This window comes from Triticum aestivum, chromosome 7A (genome assembly GCF_018294505.1).
Source record: "Triticum aestivum cultivar Chinese Spring chromosome 7A, IWGSC CS RefSeq v2.1, whole genome shotgun sequence".
Taxonomy (NCBI): Eukaryota; Viridiplantae; Streptophyta; class Magnoliopsida; order Poales; family Poaceae; genus Triticum; species Triticum aestivum.
The window spans coordinates 543,463,381-543,485,999 of NC_057812.1; positions in this window are offsets into that span (position 1 = coordinate 543,463,381).

Here is a 22,619-nt window from a genome sequence, read left to right on the forward strand (position 1 = left end):
ATTGGGGGCCAGATCATGGAAGTCCAGCCCGTAGTAGAACATGAGCCCGCGAACAAATGGGTGGAGGGGAAATCACAGCCCGCGGACGAAATGGGTAAGGAATACAACCCTTTCATGGGGCTCGGGGGTAGGAACGATCTGCCCCGCGCCTGGGAGCCGGTGCGTGATATCTGCGACCAAGTATCCGGCTTCCTGGAGCTTCGTGATGTTCTCCTCCGTAACGGAGGAGGCCATCCACTTGCCTCCCGCTCCGGACATGTTCGGAGTGTTTTTGCGGAGAAGCTGCAAACTTGGGCGTTGGAGCTCGAGTGCGCGGGAATGGATGGGCAGGGAAGAAGAAGGCGTGGGTAAAATGAGGAGTCCTTATCCCTTTATAAGGGCGGTAGAAACTGTGTGCCTCCCCACTTGCCTGGTAAAACTCGCTTATTCCCCAAGCGTCGTGATTGATGGCAAGGTTGGGTTACCCACACCCGTATTGATGAGGTTCCCGGGATAAGGGGACACGATCTCTGCTTTGACAAGACATGACAAGAAAACCGCCTCACAATATGTGTAGTAGCTGGTTGAGAAAAACGGTTCAAATAATAACCGGGGCCATGGCGTGATGTCACGTTATGAAAAGTTGTCAGCAGATTAGATTTGTAGAAATATTATACTCTCTACGGTGGTATGTGGAATTTGTTTTGCAGAGCCAGACACTATCCTTGTGTTCAAAATCTTCTATGGAGTATTCGGAGGAGGAACCCACCTTGCAATGCCGAAGACAATCTGCGCGCCGGACTCATCGTCATTGAAGCCTGGTTCAGGGGCTACTGAGGGAGTCCTGGATTAGGGGGTCCTTGGATAGCCGGACTATATCCCTTTGCCGGACTGTTGGACTATGAAGATACAAGATTGAAGACTTCGTCCCGTGTCCGGGTGGGACTCTCCTTTGCGTGGAAGGCAAGCTTGGCAATTCGGATATGTAGATCTCCTCCCTTGTAACCGACTTTGTGTAACCCTAGCCCCCTCCAGTGTCTATATAAACCGGAGGGTTTAGTCCGTAGGACAACAACAATCATACCATAGGCTAGCTTCTAGGGTTTAGCCTCTCCAATCTCATGGTAGATCAACTCTTGTAATACTCATATCATCAAGATCAATCAAGCAGGAAGTAGGGTATTACCTCCATCGAGAGGGCCTGAACCTGGGTAAATATTGTGTCCCCCGCCTCCTGTTACCATCCACCTTAGACGCACAGTTCGGGACCCCCTACCTGAGATCCGTCGGTTTTGACATCGACAACGATCCCGGCTCCATCCGCTGCGGCGTCCAGGAGCTACCACGGCGGCGAGAGAAGGACAACCGCTCTGGGTACTCGAGGTGTGGCACGTTGCCGGTCTCGATGTGGTCGTGGACGGCCTCGAGGGTGCGGCCCGGAACGCCCCACCACTCGCGCCGCCCGTTGGGGTTGTGGCGGCCCCGCGGGATGACGCTGTTGATGGAGGCGATCTGCTCCTCACGGTGGTGCTCGAAGTACATCGTCCAGAGGGTGTGGCTGTCGGCGGCGTAGCACGGCTCGTTCCGCTTTTCCTCTGTCAGGGAGGAGTGAACGCGGGCGATCTCGCCGCATCGTCCCGCCCCTTCGGGCATCGGGGCACCGGGATGCCGCCGACGCTCACCCTCCACGTCTCCGGCACCTGCATGTCCAGGGGCGCCGGGTACTCCGCCTCGTACAGTAGCCGCGCCTCCACCTCTTGGAGGTGGCGGCGGCAGAAGCCATTCGCCGCCGCGCCGTCGCCTGGGTACTTCTCGGCCATCTTTCCCGTCAGTGAGAAGAGGGGAGAGAGTGCTACTTTCTGCGCCGGAGAGGGGGGAAATGAGAGCTGTGGCGTTGATAACCCACAAGTATAGGAGATCGCAACAACTTTCAAGGGTAGAGTATTCAACCCAAATTTATTGATTCGACACAAGGGGAGCCAAAGAATATTCTCAAGTATTAGCAGCTGAGTTGTCAATTCAACCACACCTGGAAACTTAATATCTGCAGCAAAGTATTTAGTAGCAAAGTAATATGATAATAGTGGTAACAGTAGCAAAAGTAATATTTTTGGTTTTATAGTGATTGTAACAGTAGCAACGGAAAAGTAAATAAGCGAAGAACAATATATGAAAAGCTCATAGGCATTGGATCAGTGATGGAGAATTATGTCGGATGCGATCGATCATGCAACAGTTATAACATAGGTGACACAGAACTAGCTCTAGTTCATCAATGTAATGTACGCATGTATTCCGAATATAGTCATACGTGCTTATGGAAAAGAACTTGCATGACATCTTTTGTCCTACCCGCCCGTGGCAGCGGGGTCCTATCAGAAACTAAGGGATATTAAGGCCTCCTTTTAATAGAGTATCGGACCAAACCAGTGACACATAGTGAATACATGAACTCCTCAAACTACGGTCATCACCGGTAATGGTCCCGATTATTGTCATTTCGGGGTTAACGGATCATAGCACATAATAGGTGACTATAGACTTGCAAGATAGGATCAAGAACTCACATATATTCATGAAAACATAATAGGTTCAGATCTAAAATCATGGCACTCGGGTCTAGTGACAAGCATTAAGCATAGCAAAGTCATAGCAACATCAATCTCAGAACATAGTGAATACTAGGGATCAAACCCTAACAAAACTAACTCGATTACATGATAAATCTCATCCAACCCATCACCGTCCAGCAAGCCTACGATGGAATTACTCACGCACGGCGGTGAGCATCATGAAATTGGTAATGGAGGAAGGTTGATGATGACGATGGCGACGGATTCCCCTCTCCGAAGCCCCGAACGGACTCCAGATCAGCCCTCCCGAGAGAGTTTAGGGCTTGGCGGCGGCTCCGTATTGTAAAACGCGATGAATCCTTCTCTTTGATTTTTTTTCTCCCCGAGCACGAATATATGGAGTTGGAGTTGAGGTCGGTGGAGCGTCAGGGGCCCCACGAGGCAGGGGCGCGCCCAGGGGGTAGGCGCGCCCCCACCCTCTCGGACAGGGTGTGCCCCCCTGACATGGATTCTTCTTCCATTATTTTTTATATATTCCAAAAATAATCTCTGTTGATTTTTAGGTCATTCCGAGAACTTTTATTTCTGCACAAAAATAACACCAAGGCAATTCTGCTGAAAATAGCGTCAGTCGGGTCAGTTCTATTCAAATCATGCAAGTTAGAGCCCAAAACAAGGGCAAAAGTGTTTGGAAAAGTAGATACGACGGAGACGTATCAACTCCCCCAAGCTTAAACATTTGCTTGTCCTCAAGCAATTCAGTTGATAAACTGAAAGTGATAAAGAAAAACTTTTACAAACTCGGTTTGCTATTGTTGTTTTAAATATGTAAAGTCAGCATTCAAGTTTTCAGCAAATATTATGAACTAACCATATTCACAATAACATTTAGGTCTCATGTTTACTCATATCAATGGCATAATCAACTAGCGAGCAATAATAATAAATCTCGGATGACAACACTTTCTCAAAACAATCATAATATGATATAACAAGATGGTATCTCGCTTGTCCTTTCTGAGACCGCAAAATATAAATGCAGAGCACCTTTAAAGATCAAGGACTGACTAGACATTGTAATTCATGGTAAAAGAGATCCAGTCAAGTCATACTCAATGTAAACTAACAGTAATGGATGCAATTGACAGCGGTGCTCTCCAACTTGTGCTTTTTAATAAGAGGATGATGACTCAACATAAAAGTAAATAGATGGGCCCTTCGCAGAGGGAAGTAAGGATTTGTAGAGGTGCCAGAGCTCGATTTTGAAATAGAGATGAATAATATTTTGAGCGGTATACTTCCATTGTCAACATAACAACCGAGAGATCTCGATATCTTCCATGCTACACACATTATAGGCGGTTCCCAAGCAGAATGGTAAAGTTTATATTCCCCCACCACCAACAAGCATCAATCCATGGCTTGCCCGAAACAACGGGAGCCTCCAACTAACAACAATCCTGGGGGAGTTTTGTTTGCAATTATTTTGATTTGATTTGAGCATGGGACTGGGCATCCAGGTGACCAGCCATTTTCTCATGAGTGAAGAGTAGAGGTCACTCCTCTTGAGAATAACCCACCTAGCATGGAGGATACAGACACCCCTAGTTGATACATGAGCTATTCGAGCAGACAAAATAGAAAGTTTATTTGAAGGTTTAGAGTTTGGCACATACAAATTTACTTGGAACGGCAGGTAGATACCGTATATAGGAAGTTATGGTGGACTCATATGGAATAACTTTGGGGTTCATGGAATTGGATGCACAAGCAGTATTCCCACTTAGTACAAGTGAAGGCTAGACAAAGACTGGGAAGCGACCAGCTAGAGAGCGACAACAGTCATGAACATTGTAACACCCACAATGCGGCTATATCTCCCACGTGTCGGGGCACGACTTAGAGGCATAGCCGCATGGTAGGTTTGTCGCAAGAGGGGTAATTTTCACACAATCCCATGTACTGAATAAGAAATAGATAAAGAGTTGGCTTACAATCGCCACTTCACACAAATACAAGATAAACATACATCATCCAGAATACAATCAAGGTTCGACTACGGAACCAAAATAAAAGGAAGACAAACCCAAATGCTAGATCCCCGATCGTCCCAACTTAGCCCATCACAAGCTCCCACGGTCAATGAAGGATATTCCTTCTCCCAAGAAGAACCGATCAGACTCGGAATCTCGGTAACAAGACATTTCGACAATGGTAAAACAAGACCAACAAGACCGCCGGATGTGCCGACATCCTGATAGGAGCTGCACATATCTCGTTCTCAGGGCAACACCGGATAAGCTAAGCGTACAGGTACCAACAAAACCCAAGTTGCCAAGGTACGGTGCATGGTGCTCTGGTTCGGACCAACACTTAGAGAAGTACTGGCCGGGGGGGTTAAAATAAAGATGACCCTTGAGTCTGCAGAACCCAAGGGAAGGTGATAGGTTGTTAGGCAAATGTAAAACCACGGTTGGGCCTTGCTGGAGGAGTTTTATTCAAAACCCAAGGGAAGGTGATAGGTTGTTAGGCAAATGTAAAACCAAGGTTATTGCTATGACGGAAACTAGGGCGGCAAGAGTGGAACAAAACACCAGGCATAAGGCCGAGCCTTCCACCCTTTACCAAGTATATAAATGCATTAAATAATTAAATAAGAGATATTGTGATATCCCAACATATCCATGTGCCAACATGGAACAAGCTTCATCTTCACCTGCAACTAGCAACACTATAAGAAGGGCTGAGCAAAAGCGGTAACATAGCCAAACAACGGTTTGCTACGAAAGGTGGGTTAGAGGCTTGACATAGCAATATGGGAGGTATGATATAGCAAGTGATAGGTAGCGCGGCATAGCAATAGAGCAAATAACTAGCCAGCAAAGATAGAAGTGATTTTGAGGGTATGGTCATCTTGCTTGAGATCCTGCAAGGAGGAAGAACGAGTCCATGAAGTAGACGAACAGATGTAGTCGAACGAATCCTCACAACTCCGAAACCGAAGCTAACGAGAGAAGCAACCCGGAAAGAAGCAAGCAACAGAGTAAACAACCATCACATAAACATGGTATGATGCATGTCCAGTTTAAATGAGGCATGGCACGGCAAAATGCACAAACAATCCTACAAATTAAGTGGAGCACAATATGCAACTCCGTTGCATATTGATGGAACACCACATTCAAGTTATTTAGTTCGATCTCGTTTATGTACCCAACTATATTATTCAATGTTGATTAACATGGCAAGAGGTGAAGCATATGAAGACTACCTATCTAGGCAAGTTTAAATGAGGCCGGAACAACAAGCAACAAGTCTGGAAAAACCCTCATGTGCATAATTTAGATTTGGTACTGTTCTGTCCTAAGCCATATTTTAGAGTTGTTAAACATGCAAAGTAAGGTCACCATGATAATCTATGCATTTTTCTACCCCATTTACATATAAAGTTTGTTAAGTTTGGAGCTACGGTTAAATAGTTATGAATTAAGGCATTTTAGCATGGCATATGGCAAAACAAAGCAAACAACAAGTTTAAACATTTTTAACATGCATGAAAGTGGCATATTATGAAACTAGACGAAATTCTAGTCATATTTCATATATAATTCATTTTAAACTGATGCATGGATGATGAGTTATAATATGCATGAACATGAAGGTCTTTTCTGCAAAACTGCATTCTCTGGTTAATTAGGCAAATTCTGTGGACAAAGAAAAAAACAAACGGGCCGAAATTGGAGGTGCTGGGAGCTGCTCACTTTGGGCCAAGCCCAGCTGGAGGAGAGGCTGGGCCGGTTCTGCCTACGAGGCCCACGATGGGAGGGACTCGTCCTCGACCTCCTCACGAGGATGAGGCAGGACGAATTCGGCGCACTTCGACGGCAGGCGGTGGCTGTGGAAGCCAGATCCGGCCGTGGACTTGCCGGATCCGGAAGGAGGCGAGGCGGAAGTGTCCGTTTCCGGCGACTGCGGGGCCAGGCATCAACGACGGTGGGACGCCAGATCTGGGTCGGAAGGAGATACCGACAAGGTTCCAGCGACGAGGCCTTGGCGCAGCAGCTCCGGGAAGATACGGAAGCAGGGGACGGCGGGGCGGCGACGGATTGCGATGCAGGGGTCGTAGATGCGGGAGGATCCAGGGGACGGCACTAGCGGACTCCGGCGCGGACGACGGCCACCAGCGGCGCTTGGGACGGGCCCCTGGCTCGGGCGCTCGCGGGCGCCCGCGGGCGACGGCGGTGGGCGGCTCGGGCCCGGGCGGGCCCGCGATGGGTCTCCAGGGCCGCGGCGAAGTGGGGGGAGGCAGGCGCGACGTGGCTTCGTCTGGTTGGGCGGGGCGGCGGCACTGCCCACTGGGGTGGCGCCACATGGCGACGGCGAGGTGGCGGCGCTGGAGAAGGCCAAGTGGCAGCGGCGGAGCGGATCTGACGGCAACAAGTGGCGGGTGGAGGTTGGGCTGCGCGGAAAAATGAGAAGGAGCTAGGGTTGGGGGTTTGAGGCCATTTCTGGACCCTCCGATCGCAATCGAATGGTTTCGGTCAGAGGGGCTTTAGGTGGGCTGCAGGTGGGCTGTGAAGAAGGGCTTGGACTGAGAGGAGAGGGGAGAGATGCAGCCCAGCACGGTTTCCGGAGACCAAAAACGTCCGACGAAAGGACCGGCTACTATTGCCGCTATATTTATCCGTTGGGGCATCAAACGGACTCCGAATGTGATGAAACTTGGCAGGCGGCCTACCTACAACATAACAAGAACGCACACCAACTCTCAACCCATTCCGAGAACATTTTCCAGCCACTTATAAAATAATATTTTGGATGTGCCGCGGGCGCGTGCAAGTGTGTCTGGGCTCAGAATGGACAATGGAAAGAACTGGAGGAACCCGGACGAATGCAAGTTTTTAAAACAAGATGATGCAATGCACATGATGGCATGACAAGATGCAACATGCAAGCGAATGACATGGCAACAATAGCGAATAACTGGAAGACACCTGGCGCAATGGTCTCGGGGCGTTACAACACTCCACCACTACGAGAGGATCTCGTCCCGAGATCTAGGATGGCACCGGAGGGAAATGGAAGAGGAAGAGAAGAGGTAAAACTAAGTTGCTTCCTTGACAAATGAGTGAAACCAAAGAACCTTGCGAGGTTGAACAAATTGAAAGAAACAAAACAACGGAGATGAACAAAGTTGAAAACACTCTGTTAGAAAAGAGGAACAAAGAACACTACTAGAACCTTGTAGGTTGAAAGACATAAGAAAAAGGGTTGCAATGGACAAGAAGTACATGCAAGCACTCCGGTAGAAACGAGATGTACAAGGAACGATAAGGATCAATTACAACAACACTCCGGTTGGAAAAGGAAGGTAAAGAATATGAGCTTGACAAAAAGAAAGCACTTGGATGAGAGTCCGGTTAGAAGTGGAATGATAGACACAACACTCCGGTTAAAACAAGATAGAGAAGGAAAAAGAATGTAATTTGGGCAGCACTCCGACTGAAAATGGAAGGAATTGAACATGAACTTGACAAGATGAGAGGATAGTTGATGAAATCAACAACATACTGCCTCCAGAACTATTGAAAGTATGGCACAAGGTGTAAGAAAGATTTCAGACGGCACTCCGGTTGAGAAGGGTGGCAAAACTTGATAAGATGAGAGAGCTCAAAAGAGAACACGACACTCCTGTTAAATGAATAAGCAAAAGGAAAGAACATGATCCTCACAATTCGAGTGAAGAGTGAAGAGAGCAACATCACAATGCTTCCGGAACAAAAGAATAGAAGCTAGATTGTTGGGATAAAGGGACAGAGAAGAAAATGACAACTTCTCCCATAATTGAATTAGAAAGAGCATCCTTACAAAGATGGATTGAACAGAGTTGTTGGAAGAATCAACAACGAGAAGAATAAGCTTGTAGTGGGATTATGGAAAACTTCTCAAAATTGAGGCGAAATTCTGCCACTACGGAAACAATATATTGGATTTATATCAACAAGGAGACGAGAAGCTTATTTCACCGGGATAGGAAGGAGAAGATTGGATCATTGATAAGCATCACAATAGCAACATTCCCAATGGAAGGCTTTCGGTGAAATCTAAACCAAGATACTCCAACGAAGAGATTGATGGATTGAGAAGAGCTCACGCTCGAAGAAATTGATGGGTTTAACTATCTCATTCTTGACAATTGTTGAATCATGAAACACGAACTCAAATTGTCACGAATGACATAACACCACCTCAAATGATAAGGTAGGACGAATTGTACTTCGGAATGCAAGATGAAAAAGCTTGAACTCCTCAAAACAAGACATGTGTTGAACACCATGTTTATTTAAGAGTATAGCTTGGCGGATCTTAGCTTCGAGAGAAAACTTGAAGAGCAAACGAAGAATGAAAAGAATCCTTGATGAGCCACCATGTTGATCCTCCATGAAGAACTCCGGTAATAAAATGATGATATAAAGAAAGAGAAGTTGAAAACACAAGGTGAAGCCTTGCGATGATTAGATGGAGCTTCATGATGAGATAATGCGGAAAACTTGGCACTCCGAAAAAGAAAAGATGAAGCATCTCGGACCGAGAATTTACTCACTGTGAACAAACTCCGGAAGAATGAATCAATCCCTTGGATGAAGCAAGAATAAGAATTATGTTATGTGCATCCTTCACCAAACTAAATTGATGACAAGCAATGGTTTTGGCATACTACTTATTCTCGTAGAAATGATCAAGAGAGATATAGCGCAAACTTGAGAAAGGTCTTCAACGATCCACCGGTAGGATTGAAAACAACGAATAAATTGATATGATAACCTAGAAAGAGAACTCTTGAACGAACCACCGTAAGAATTGAACATGAAAGTAACAAAAGCACAATTCACTGGGAAGAATTGCAAAATGAACGAAGATACTTGAGAGAATTTGGATACAAGAGAACGAAGAGATCACGAGCTGATTAGAGAATACTTGAGCGATGCCCCAGAAGAATTCAAGAACTAGAGCTGAAAGCTGGAATGAATAATTCTGTGATGATGGGCTCCGGAGAATCAAACTGAAAATACTCATGAATTGCTCCGGAAGGGTGAAAAGGATTCTCGCAATCGAAAACAATTATGAAATGATGGCATCAAGCTTGAACTTTGCATCTTTGGAAGAACGGGTAAGAATTTAAGAGGAACTCTTCTTCGGTCTTCAAAATCTGAGAATGACAACGAGAAACACCAGCATGAATTATTTAGACACTCCAGAAGAATCAAAAGCGAAGAGGTTGAGCCAAAGATGAAAAGAATTTGATAGATCTTGGAAAAATACATGTGCCTGATGATAATTCATTCTTACGACAAACTTGAAATGAATTTGAGAATAACACCGGGAAAAGAAGAGTCGGGTAAGATCCTGGGAAAAGACATGTGGGTTAGGGCCCACTCAAAAGACACACCTTTGGAATGATTTCGAAGAGAGATTGCACCAGTTGAATTAAATGACTCAAAGGAGATAACAACCTCGAAACAGCTTGAACGGAATTAGGAATGGAAACGCGAATCTTCTGAGATATCTTCAGCACTTCGGAACAAATGAATAGCGAGAGGTGAATAAATAAGAAAGACTTCGATAAGAACTTCCAACATGGAAAGCATGTGAACCAATGAAAAAGATATGATCAACACTGAAATCTTGATTTGAATCCACCGAAGAAGAAAGAGAACAAAGAATGATGAACTAGAAGCTCCGTTAGAATCTTCATGATAATCACCGGATAAGAACATTGACGGAAAAAATGAAGAAACTTCACAACCATAAGATGGATACTTGATTCAAAATCTGAGTCCTTGAAGAAAAAGGGTGGGAGGGTGGGTAAAACAAAAGGCAACTTGGGACAGATGAAACAAACACCGTTGAGAAGAACTGATAATTGATCTTACGGATGGGGAGAATGATGAGATCATCTCAAAGAGAAGCACGTCGGTTGGAAAGAATTGACAAGACAATCTCGATTATCATGAAGGATTTGTATTCACATAAGAATATGAGAACACCGCTTAGAAAAGGTATGGAATCGACATTTGACTTTGAAGCAACTCGAATACCACAACTCAAAACAAAACAAAGGATTGGCTTGCAAAATAAGTCAGAAACAAACATATGATAGATCCCATATCGTATCATGTGTCTGTTAGAAGGATATCCTATGTGATACTTGAATTCCCACTTATAAACTCCCGAGACTTTCTGGTTATGCAATCAGGTGTTGGGGATACAGGGGAAGCATAATATCTCACCCAAAACTAACAATACCTACATCCAGCTGTATCCATCCTTCAACACATAACCAAGAAACCTTCAGAAATCATTTACCTCAACCTTCGAAAAGCATCCGTTATACGAGTTATGGCAATACTCCCGAACTCCTGCCCCAGTACTGGGTGGCGTCGAGGTTATCTCACCAACAACTGCATAAAAGAGATTTTCGATGTTGGCGAACTCAGGTATTCCAGAACTGCAATGATAAAATTGTGACGACAACACCTCAGAGCTCAACTCCTCGGGACACTGCCACCACCCCTAAATGTCAGGAGGCACCAAGAACAATGTTCTCGTCACAAAACCATCGGAACGATTCCAAGATACCCGTGTGATCCTAAAAAATTCGTGAAATTTGAGGAGAGAAGAGCCAAAACTCTATGTCAGGAGGCCTCACCAGAGCGATGAAGGGACTGAGGAGTAAAAAGAATCCTACTCTCTGATATATATAATCCTAAGACTCAAAACATTTTGTTCTAGACTCAACAACATCAGTGATTCGATCAAGCAGGGGGCTCCTAAGTCGGGGAAGGCTCTGATACCAACTTGTAACACCCACAATGCGGCTATATCTCCCATGTGTCAGGGCATGACTTGAGGCATAGCCGCATGGTAGGTTTGTTGCAAGAGGGGTAATCTTCACACAATCCCATGTACTGAATAAGAAAGGGATAAAGAGTTGGCTTACAATCGCCACTTCACACAAATACAAGATAAACATACATCATCCAGAATACAATCAAGGTCCAACTATGAAACCAAAATAAAAGGAAGACAACCCCAAATGCTAGATCCCCGATCATCCCAACTTAGCCCATCACAAGCTCCCACAGTCAACGAAGGATATTCCTTCTCCCAAGAAGACCCGGTCAGACTCGGAATCTCGGTTACAAGACATTTCGACAAGGGAAAACTTTGTTTTTGCCACTCTAGTTTTAGCCAATTTTGCTTATGCCACTCTAGAATTTGACATCTCACTTTTGCCACTCTTAGCTTTTGACAATACATTACAAATGCCATTCCGTGGCAAAAACGATAATTTTTCATTTCACTTTTGCCACCCTTAGCTTTTGACATGTATCACAATTGCCACTCTAAAATTTTCGTTTTTGCCACGAAATGGCATTTGTGATGTATTGTCAACAGCTAAGAGTGGCAAAAGTGAAATGTCAAATTCTAGAGTGGCATAAGCAAAGTTGGCAAAAACTAGAGTGGCAAAAACAAAGTTTTCCCTTTCGACAATGGTAAAACAAGACCAGCAAGACCGCCCGATGTGCCGACATCCCGATAGGAGCTGCACATATCTCGTTCTCAGGGCAACACTGGATAAGCTAAGCGTACAGGTACCAACATAACCCAAGTTGCCAAGGGACAGTGCACGGTGCTCTGGTTCAGACCAACACTTAGAGAAGTATTGGCCGGGGGGGTTAAAATAAAGATGACCCTTGAGTCTGCAGAACCCAAGGGAAGGTGATAGGTTGTTAGGCAAATGTAAAACCAAGATTGGGCCTTGCAGGAGGAGTTTTATTCAAAGCAAACTGTTAAGGGGTTCCCATAACACCCAACCGCGTAAGGGACGCAAAATCAAGGAACATAACACCGGTATGACAGAAACTATGGCGGCAAGAGTAGAACAAAACACTGGGCATAAGGCCGAGCCTTCCACCCTTTACCAAGTATATAGATGCATTAAATAATTAAATAAGAGATATTGTGATATCCCAACATATCCATGTGCCAACATGGAACAAGCTTCATCTTCACCTGCAACTAGCAACGCTATAAGAAGGGCTGAGCAAAAGCGGTAACATAGCCAAACAACGGTTTGCTACGAAAGGTGGGTTAGAGGCTTGACATGGCAATATGGGAGGCATGATATAGCAAGTGGTAGGTAGCATGGCATAGTAATAGAGCGAACAACTAGCCAGCAAAGATAGAAGTGATTTTGAGGGTATGGTCATCTTGCTTGAGATCCCGCAAGGAGGAAGAACGAGTCCATGAAGTAGACGAACGGATGTAGTCGAACGGATCCTCACAACTCCGAAACCTAAGCTAACGAGAGAAGCAACCCGGAAAGAAGCAAGCAACATAGTAAACAACCATCACATAAACATGGTATGATGCATGTCTGGTTTAAATGAGGCATGGCATGGCAAAATGCACAAACAATCCTACAAATTAAGTGGAGCACAATATGAAAGATGGAACACCACATTCAAGTTATTTAGTTCGATCTCGTTTATGTACCCAACAATATTATTCAATGTTGATTAACATGGCAAGAGGTAAAGCATATGAAAACTACCTATCTAGGCAAGTTTAAATGAGGCCGGAACAACAAGCAACAAGTCTGGAAAAATCCTCATGTGCATAATTTAGATTTGGTATTGTTCTGTCCTAAGCCATATTTTAGAGTTGTTAAACATGCAAAGTAAGGTCACCATGATAATCTATGCATTTTTCTACCCCATTTACATATAAAGTTTGTTAAGTTTGGAGCTACGGTTAAATAGTTATGAATTAAGGCATTTTAGCATGGCAATATGGCAAAACAAAGCAAACAACAAGTTTAAACATTTTTAACATGCATGAAAGTGGCATATTATGAAACTAGACGAAATTCTAATCATATTTCATATATAATTCATTTTAAACCGATGCACGGATGATGAGTTATAATATGCATGAACATGAAGGTCTTTTCTGCAAAACTGCATTCTCTCGTTAATTAGGCAAATTCTGTGGACAAAGAAAAAAACAAACGGGCCGAAATTGGAGGTGCTGGGAGCTGCTCACTTTGGGCCAAGCCCAGCTGGAGGAGAGGTCGGTCCGCAGCAGGCCGCGGGGGAAGGTGGGCCGGTTCTACCTACGAGGCCCACGATGGGAGGGACTCGTCCCCGATCTCCTCACGAGGATGAGGCAGGACGAATTCGGCGCACTTCAATGGTGGGCGGCAGCTGTGGAAGCCAAATCCGGCCGTGGACTTGCCGGATCCGGAAGGAGGCGAGGCGGAAGTGTCCGTTTCCGGCGACTGCGGGGCCAGGCATCAACGACGGTGGGGCGCCAGATCTGGGTCGGAAGGAGACACCGACGAGGTTCCAGCGACGAGGCCTTGGCGCAGCAGCTCCGGCGAGATGCGGAAGCAGGGGACGGCGGGGCAGCGACGGATGGCGGTGCAGGGGTCGTAGATGCGGGAGGATGCAGGGGACGGCGCTAGCGGACTCCGGCGCGGGCGACGGACACCAACGGCGCTCGGGAAGATCTTGGGCGCTTAGGACGGGCCCCTGGCTCGGGTGCTCGCGGGCGCCTGCGGGCGATGGCGGTGGGCGGCTCGGGCCCGGGCGGGCCTGCGATGGGTCTCCAGGGCCGCGGCGAAGTGGGGGAGGCAGGCACGACATGGCTTCGTCTGGTTGGGCGGGGCGGCGACGCTGCCCACTGGGGTGGCGCCACGTGGCGACGGCGAGGTGGCGTTGCTGGAGAAGGCCAAGTGGCAGCGGCGGAGCGGATCTGACGGGAACAAGTGGCGGGTGGAGGTTGGGCTGCGCGGAAAAATGAGGAGGAGGGTGGAAGAAGGCCAAAAATGGACTAGGGGTGTCCATATATAGCAGAAGGAGTTAGGGTTGGGGGTTTGAGGCCGTTTCTGGACCCTCCAATCGCAATCGAATGGTTCCGGTCAGAGGGGCTTTAGGTGGGCTGCAGGTGGGCTGTGAAGAAGGGCTTGGACTGAGAGGAGAGGGGAGAGATGCAGCCCGGCTTCCGGAGACCGAAAACGTCCGACGAAAAGATCGGCTACTATTGCCGCTATATTTATCCATTGGGGCATCAAACGGACTCCGAATGCGATTAAACTTGGCAGGTGGCCTACCTACAACATAACAAGACCGCACACCAACTCTCAACCCATTCCGAGAACATTTTCCGGCCACTTATAAAATAATATTTCGGATGTGCCGCGGGCGCGTGCAAGTGTGTCTGGGCTCAGAACGGACAACGGAAAGAACTGGAGGAACCCGGACGAATGCAAGTTTTTAAAACAAGATGATGCAATGCACATGATGGCATGACAAGATGCAACATGCAAGCGAATGACATGGCAACAACAGCGAATAACTGGAAGACACCTGGCGCAACGGTCTCGGGGCGTTACAAACATGCATTAAAATTAATCAACACCAAATGCAAGCATGAGTAGGATATAATGCACCATGAACATAAATATCGTAGAGGCTATGTTGATTTTGTTTCAACTACATGTGTGAACATGTGCCAAGTCAAGCCACTCGAATCGTTCAAAGGAGGATACCACTGTATCATACCACATCACAACCATTTTAATAGCATGTTGGCACGCAAGGTAAACCATTATAAACTCCTAGCTAATTAAGCATGGAATAAGCAACTACAATCTCTAATTGTCATTGCAAACATGTTTCTTCCATAATAGGCTGAATCAGGAACGATGAACTGATAATATTTACAAAAACAAGAGAGGTCGAATTCATACCAGCTTTTCTCATCTCAATCAGTTCATTATATATCGTCATTATTGCCTTTCACTTGCACAACCGGATAGTGTGGATAATAATAATAGTGCATGTGCATTGGACTAAGCTGGAATCTGCAAGCATTCAATTCATGGGAGAAGACAAGGTAATATGGGCTCTTTGTTAGATCAACAATAGTGCATATAAGAGCCACTCAACATTTTCATCATGGTCTTCTCCTCTAGACCCCCAAAGAAAAGAAACAAAACTATTTACACAGGAAAGCTCCCAACAAGTGAAAGAAGAATGAGAAATCTTTTTGGTTTTCTTTTTAATTACTACTACTACAGGCATGGAAAGTAAACTAACTAAGAGCTTCAACTAATTTTTTGGTTTTTCTTAAGGTTTTTCAAACACACAAGAAGAAAGCGAGAAAATGAAAATAAACTAACATGGATGATACAATGAAAAAGTATGGGCACCGACAACTGGCATGAGTGTGTGAACATAAATGTAATGTCAGTGAGAGATACGTACTCCCCCAAGCTTAGGCTTTTGGCCTAAGTTGGTCTATGCCCATGGATCAAAATTGTAGTTGGGATCGTACTGAGAAGGGTCCTCAGATTGCCACTGGCTAGCGCTCCTCTGGATTCCACCGATAAATAGGCTGACAGTGAGGGTCAGATGGTGGCTTCGGCTCTGCAGCTGACATCTGGCTCCGGTAGGCATGAATGGCCTCCGGCAGAACAAGGTACTTGCCTGAAAATATGTTAAACAAAGAGGGCGCAGGCAAGGTAATAAACTCACAATATTTTTTGTTAAATATCCATTTATATTTGAGTGTCTTATTCTTATCCTTAACAATAAACTCATGTGCTACCATACTCTTATAACTAGAGCAATAGGAGGCAACAACTTTTCCTCTTCCTCATAATGCCTGATAGGTATGTTAAAGTGTGCAGCAAGGCGCGAGGCAGATATGCCTCCGAGGACGGGGCCCTTTTACGGTTCAGATTTAACCGTCTAGCAACAATAGCGCCTAAGCTGAAAGTAGTATCATGAAACAAGGCATGGCGCAAAATAGCAATATCAGGAGCACTAAGGTTGCCACAGTTCCCGCGACCAATTAAGCATCTACTTGCAAATATTGCGAAGTAATGTAAAATAGGAAAAATGTATGCTAGTGATTCTCGCATCGGAAACTTTTCTCATTTCCCCTACAACAATCATATCAATAAATCCCTCCACATCATTACGATGTGGTTCCTCTATGCTGTCCTCAAAGGGTATCAAACAGACCCAACAAAAATCATAAAGTGACATCTCCTTATGCTCATCATATAAATAAAATTCCACCGAAGGTGTTGATCTCCTAGCCTGGAAATGAAATTTTGCACAAAGATATTGGTGAGTAAGAGGTACTGTTCACGCTGGTCGTGGAGGAAGGCGGTGATGCCTGCATTCCCAGCCAAATGATAAAAATCTTCATGAATCCCGGCCTCTTACGAGAACTCATCACAAGGCCATTCACATGGCCGAACCTCCGCAGTAAGAGGGAGATTATATTTGGGCTTCTTGTTCTCTTCACTTTGCTTATCCTTCGAGCTTCGGCTCGATGAGCACCTCAAAAATCTCTTCATCTTTTTCTGAAAATTTCTGAAATTTTTAGTAACTTAAAATAAAAGTGAACCAAACTCAACAAGATTGATAGCAACTGCTCCTACAAGTGCCTAGGAGCTATATCATGCATTAAAACTACTTTTGACCACATAAATTTGACATGCAAGCTCAAGAACAGGGTCACCTAAGCAGCAAAGAATTGCAATGAATAAACCATTAGAAAAAACTAATTGGACCATTGGAGGAGTCACATACCAAAGAACAATCCCCCAAAGCAGTTTTGTGAATGGATATTTGAGCAAGGAGATCGAAAATGGCAGCAAGATGGGCAAGAACTCGGGTTTGAGCTAGCTAGTGATTTTTTCTGGAGCAAAAAGAAGTGTGTGGGTGCAAGGATAAGTGGAGGGGACCCACGTGGGGTCCACGAGGCAGGGGGCGCACCCTCCACCCTCGTGGGCACGTGGCTGCTCCCCCTGGTGTGTTCTCAGTGCCAGATATTCTCAAATATTCTAAAAAAGCATATTTAATTTTCAGGGCATTTGGAGAACTTTTATTTTCGGGGTATTTTTTATTGCATGGATAATCCAGAAAACAGACAGAAAAAATACTATTTTTGCTTTATTCAATATAAATAACAGAAAGTAAAAGGAGGGTACAGAGAGTTGTGTTTTCTAACTTCGTCCATCTCATGTTCATCAAAAGGAATCCACTAACAAGGTTGATCAGGTCTTGTTAACAAACTCATTTCGAATAACATGAAACCGGAGAAATTTCGAATAACACTAGGTTACCTCAACGGGGATATGCACATCCCCAACAATAAGAATATCATATTTCTTCTTGACAGTAGGAAGAGGAAATTCAAAACCTCCAATAGTAATTGTTGAAATTTTTCCAATAGAATTGATACTGTGGACTTGATGTTGTTTCCTCGGAAAGTGTACCGTATGCTCATTACCATTAACATGAAAAGTGACATTGCCTTTGTTGCAATCAATAACAGCCCCTGGAGTATTCAAAAAGGGTCTACCAAGAATAATCGACATACTATCGTCCTCGGGAATATCAAGAATAACAAAGTCCGTTAAAATAGTAACATTTGCAACCATAACAGGCACATCCTCACAAATACCGTCAGGTATATCAGTTGATTTTTCAGCCATTTGCAAAGATATTTCAGTAGGTGTCAACTTATTCAAATCAAGTCTACGATATAAAGAGAGAGAGATAACACTAACACCAACTCCAAGATCACATAAAGCAGTTTTAATATAGTTTCTTTTAATGGAGCATGGTATAGTTGGTACTCCTGGATCTCCAAGTTTCTTTGGTATTCCACCCTTAAAAGTGTAATTAGCAAGCATGGTGGAAATTTCAGCTTCCGGTATCTTTCTTTTATTAGTACATATATCCTTCATGTATTTAGCATAAGGGTTTATCAGGCAAACGCATACGCAAAAACATAGGTCTAATCATTTCAGCAAAGCGCTCAAAATCCTCATCATCCTTTTTCTTGGATGGTTTAGGAGGAAAAGGCATGGGTTTCTGGACCCATGGTTCTCTTTCCTTACCGTGCTTCCTAGCAACAAAGTCTCTCTTATCATAACGTTGATTCTTTGATTGTGGGTTATCAAGATCAACAGCAGGTTCAATCTCTACATCATTATCATTGATAGGTTGAGCATCAATATGAACATCATCATTAATATTATCACTAGGTTCATGTTCATTACCAGATTGTGTTTCAGCATCAGAAATAGAAATATCGTTGGGATTCTCAGGTGTGTCAACAACAGGTTCACTAGAAGCATGCAAAGTCCTATCATTTTTCTTTTTCTTCTTCTTAGAAGGACTAGGTGTATCAACAATAGTTCTTTGAGAATCTTGCTCAATTCTCTTAGGATGGCCCTCAGGATACAAAGGTTCCTGAGTCATTTTACCTCCTCTAGTCATAACTCTAACAAGATTATCATTCTTCTTATTTAATTCATTGAGCAAATCATTCTGAGCTTTAAGCACTTGTTCTACTTGAGTGGTAACCATAGAAGCATGTTTACTAATAAGTTTAAGTTCACCTTTAACATTAGCCATATAATCACTCAAGTGTTCAAGCATATCAGCATTGTGTTTCAATTGTCTACCAACATAAGCATTGAAGTTTTCTTGTTTAACCATAAAGTCATCAAACTCATCCAAGCATTGGCTAGCAAACTTAGTAAATGGGATTTCACATTTATCAAATCTATAGAGAGAATTTACCTCTACTACCTGTGTCGGGTTCTCAAGACCATGTATTTCTTCAATAGGTGGTAAATTCTTAACATCTTCGGCTTTATTACCTTTTTCTTTCATAGATTTCTTAGCCTCTTGCATATCTTCATGACTGAGAAATAGAATACCACTTTTCTTCGGAGTTGGCTTAGGAGTTGGTTTAGGAAGTGTCCAATTATTTTCATTAGTCAACATATTATTCAATAGAAAGTCAGCTTGATCAACAGTTCTTTCCCTGAAAACACAACCAGCACAACTATCCAGATGGTCTCTGGAAGCATCGGTTAGTCCATTATAAAAGATATCAAGTATTTCATTTTTCTTAAGAGGATGATCAGGCAAAGCATTAAGTAATCAGAGAAGCCTCCCCCAAGCTTGTGGGAGACTTTCTTCTTCAATTTGCAAAAAAAAATATTTCCCTTAAGGCAGCTTGTTTCTTATGAGCGGGGAAATATTTAGCAGAGAAGTAATAAATCATATCCTAGGGACTACGCACACAACCAGGATCAAGAGAATTAAACCATATTTTAGCATCACCCTTTAATGAGAACGGAAATAACTTAAGGATATAGTAATAGCGAGTTTTCTCATCATTACTGAATAGGGTGGCTATATCATTTAATTTAGTAAGATGTGCCACAATGGTTTCAGATTCATAGCCATAGAAAGGATCAGATTCAACCAAAGTAATTATCTCAAGATCGGCAGAGAAATCATAATCCTTATCAGTAATGAAGATAGGTGAAGTAGCAAAAGCAGGGTCATATTTCATTCTAGCATTCAAAGACTTTTCTTTAAGCTTAGCTAATAATTTCTGAAGATCAGATCTATCATTGCAAGCTAAGAAGTCTCTAGCAGTTTCTTCATCCATAACATAACCCTCGGGAACAAGAGGTAATTCATATCTAGGGGGAGAATCTTCATCATCACTTTCATCAATATTATCAGATTCAATAATTTAATTCTCTCTAGCCCTAGCAAGTTGTTCATCAAGAAATTCACCTAGTGGCACGATATTATCAAGCATAGAAGTAGTTTCATCATAAGTATCATGCAAAGCAGAAGTGGCATCATCAATAACATGCGACATATCAGAATGAATAGCAGGTGTAGGTGTCGCAAGTTTACTCAAAACAGAAGGTGAATCAAGTGCACAGCTAGATGGCAGTTCTGTTGGGGATATGACTACCAGGTATGACCCGCCCAGGAGGGGCCGGGTCAATAAGAAATGGCGGGTTAACTAAAGGAAGCCCGAAGAGTATACAAGGTGACGGTTTATGATAAGGTTGTAGTAGACCGAAGCCCAGAGGCGGCTTAAGGCCCATGAATATAAACCGCCATGTATGATAAGACTTGTAAAGTAAGGCATGTAAAAGGCGTCACCGAGCCGGACACGTTGTATGAGCCGGCCGGGACTCTGTAGGCCGCAGGGCGTCAACCCGTGTATATAAGGGGACGACCCGGCGATGGCTTAGGGCAGGTAACATCAAATTGAGAACCAGGCTTAGCGTATTTCGCTCCCTGGTCATCGAAGCCTAGCAATACCACATCAACTGGACTAGGCTTTACCTTCACCGTAAGGGGCCGAACCAGTATAAACCTCTCGTGTCCTTTGTCCCGATTAACCCCTTTAAGCTTCCTAGTTGCGATGGCTCCATGACTAAGTCCTTTCACTAGGACATCTGCCGTCACAATTCCACGACAGTTGGCGCCCACCATGGGGCCAGCGCACGGTGGATTTTAGTTCTTGAAGGGAAACTTCGAAGGGCTCAAGGGATACGTTGCGGGCCGGATGACCAAGAGTCATCATGGCAAGCTCTACATCGATGACGAAGGCTGGGGCCCCGACACCGGCTCAATTGAGTATGGGTATCGGGTCCCCTTCGGCGGAATCCACGTCTTCATTGGCCGGATCGGCAAGCCGGGACCTGAGCCGGACATTTGCACCGACCTCATCGAGACGGCTCGGCGTGCAAGACCCGCCCAGACTCAGCCCGCCGTGAAGCGTGCCTTCGTGGGTTGCATCCATGGAGGGAAGTTCTCTGAAGGATCTGTGGATGGTGGTGAGACGGCCATCTATTCTGACGGTGAGTCGTCCACAGGCGAGACGGATTCATTGTATCAACTACCAGATGGCGGGCTTGGGGGCTGTTCCGATGGCAGTAGTATTCTGAACCCCTTTGAGCCGCCGAACAGAGCGGGGGTCTTCGTGACTGGTACACAGCCTGCACAAAACTCTACAGCTGTGGCAGCAATAACCTCTGGGACGACCGCGACCGGGTCAGGAGACCCCACGTGCCAGCCGGCTCAGGTGCTGATGGATCTTATGGATAAGATGACGACCCTGTTGACCGCCGTGGTTGAACCGGCGGATAAGGCTCAGCATGATGCGGAGGTGGCACGACTACGTGAGGAGATAGCTCAAGCCAAGGAGAACTTGGTGGTGGAGGACGCCCGGATGGCTGCGGAACAGGCGGCTTTGGACGCCCGGGCTCAACAGCTTCAATCAGAGACTTTTCAGCTTTCGATGAATCTAAACGCGTCAAACGAAGTCATGAGGAGAAGGCGCCAGAAGACTCAATCATGTCTGCCCCTAACTTATGATCCTAGGAATCTCTTCCACACACCCGGGGCTGGTCCCAGTAACCCGTGAGAGGCCAACCGGATTACAACACCCGGGGTTGGGGCACCGGGTCAGCCGCGAGCTATGGAACCCCCTCGGGTGAATACGGCTCCGCCTCGTCATACACCAACACCGCCGGGTCATTTTTCTAACCCTTTGGAGAATCTGATTGCTGCATCAGCACGCCTGGCGGCTCTCCTAATGGAAGGCGATTCCCCGACGACGACCGAAACGCGAAGGGTCAAAGATCTTCTTCAGACAGCTCTGGCACAGCAGGAGTCATACTCTTATGGTCGAGACAGGATCCATTCAACCCCTCGCCCAAGCCGGAGCCCAAGCTATAGCAGGCATATAGATTCAGCAGCCATGTCAAGCAATGCTCAACGCCGTAACCAGCCACGCAGGTATGACCCGGCGCATGATGGAGCTCTTAACTTGGTGGACTAGGAGAGGATCCGCCAAGAGGCTGAGCGGGCAGTTCAACAGGCAGCGGAGTAGGCGGCTCACCAGGCTTTTCTGGTTTATCCAACGACCTCTGTTGAAGCAGGTGTGGACACAAGGACAGGAGGTGTCCCTTGCTTGGTGCCGGCTCTACGTAATGAGCGTTTACCAAAGGATTTCAAGGGGCCTCGGAAGGTGCCTAATTACACAACTGACTTACAATCTGGGGCATGGATTGAAAGTTATGAGATGGCCATGGAGTTGCTAGAGGTCAGTGACGCAGCAATGTCTAAGTACTTCACCATGATGTTGGAT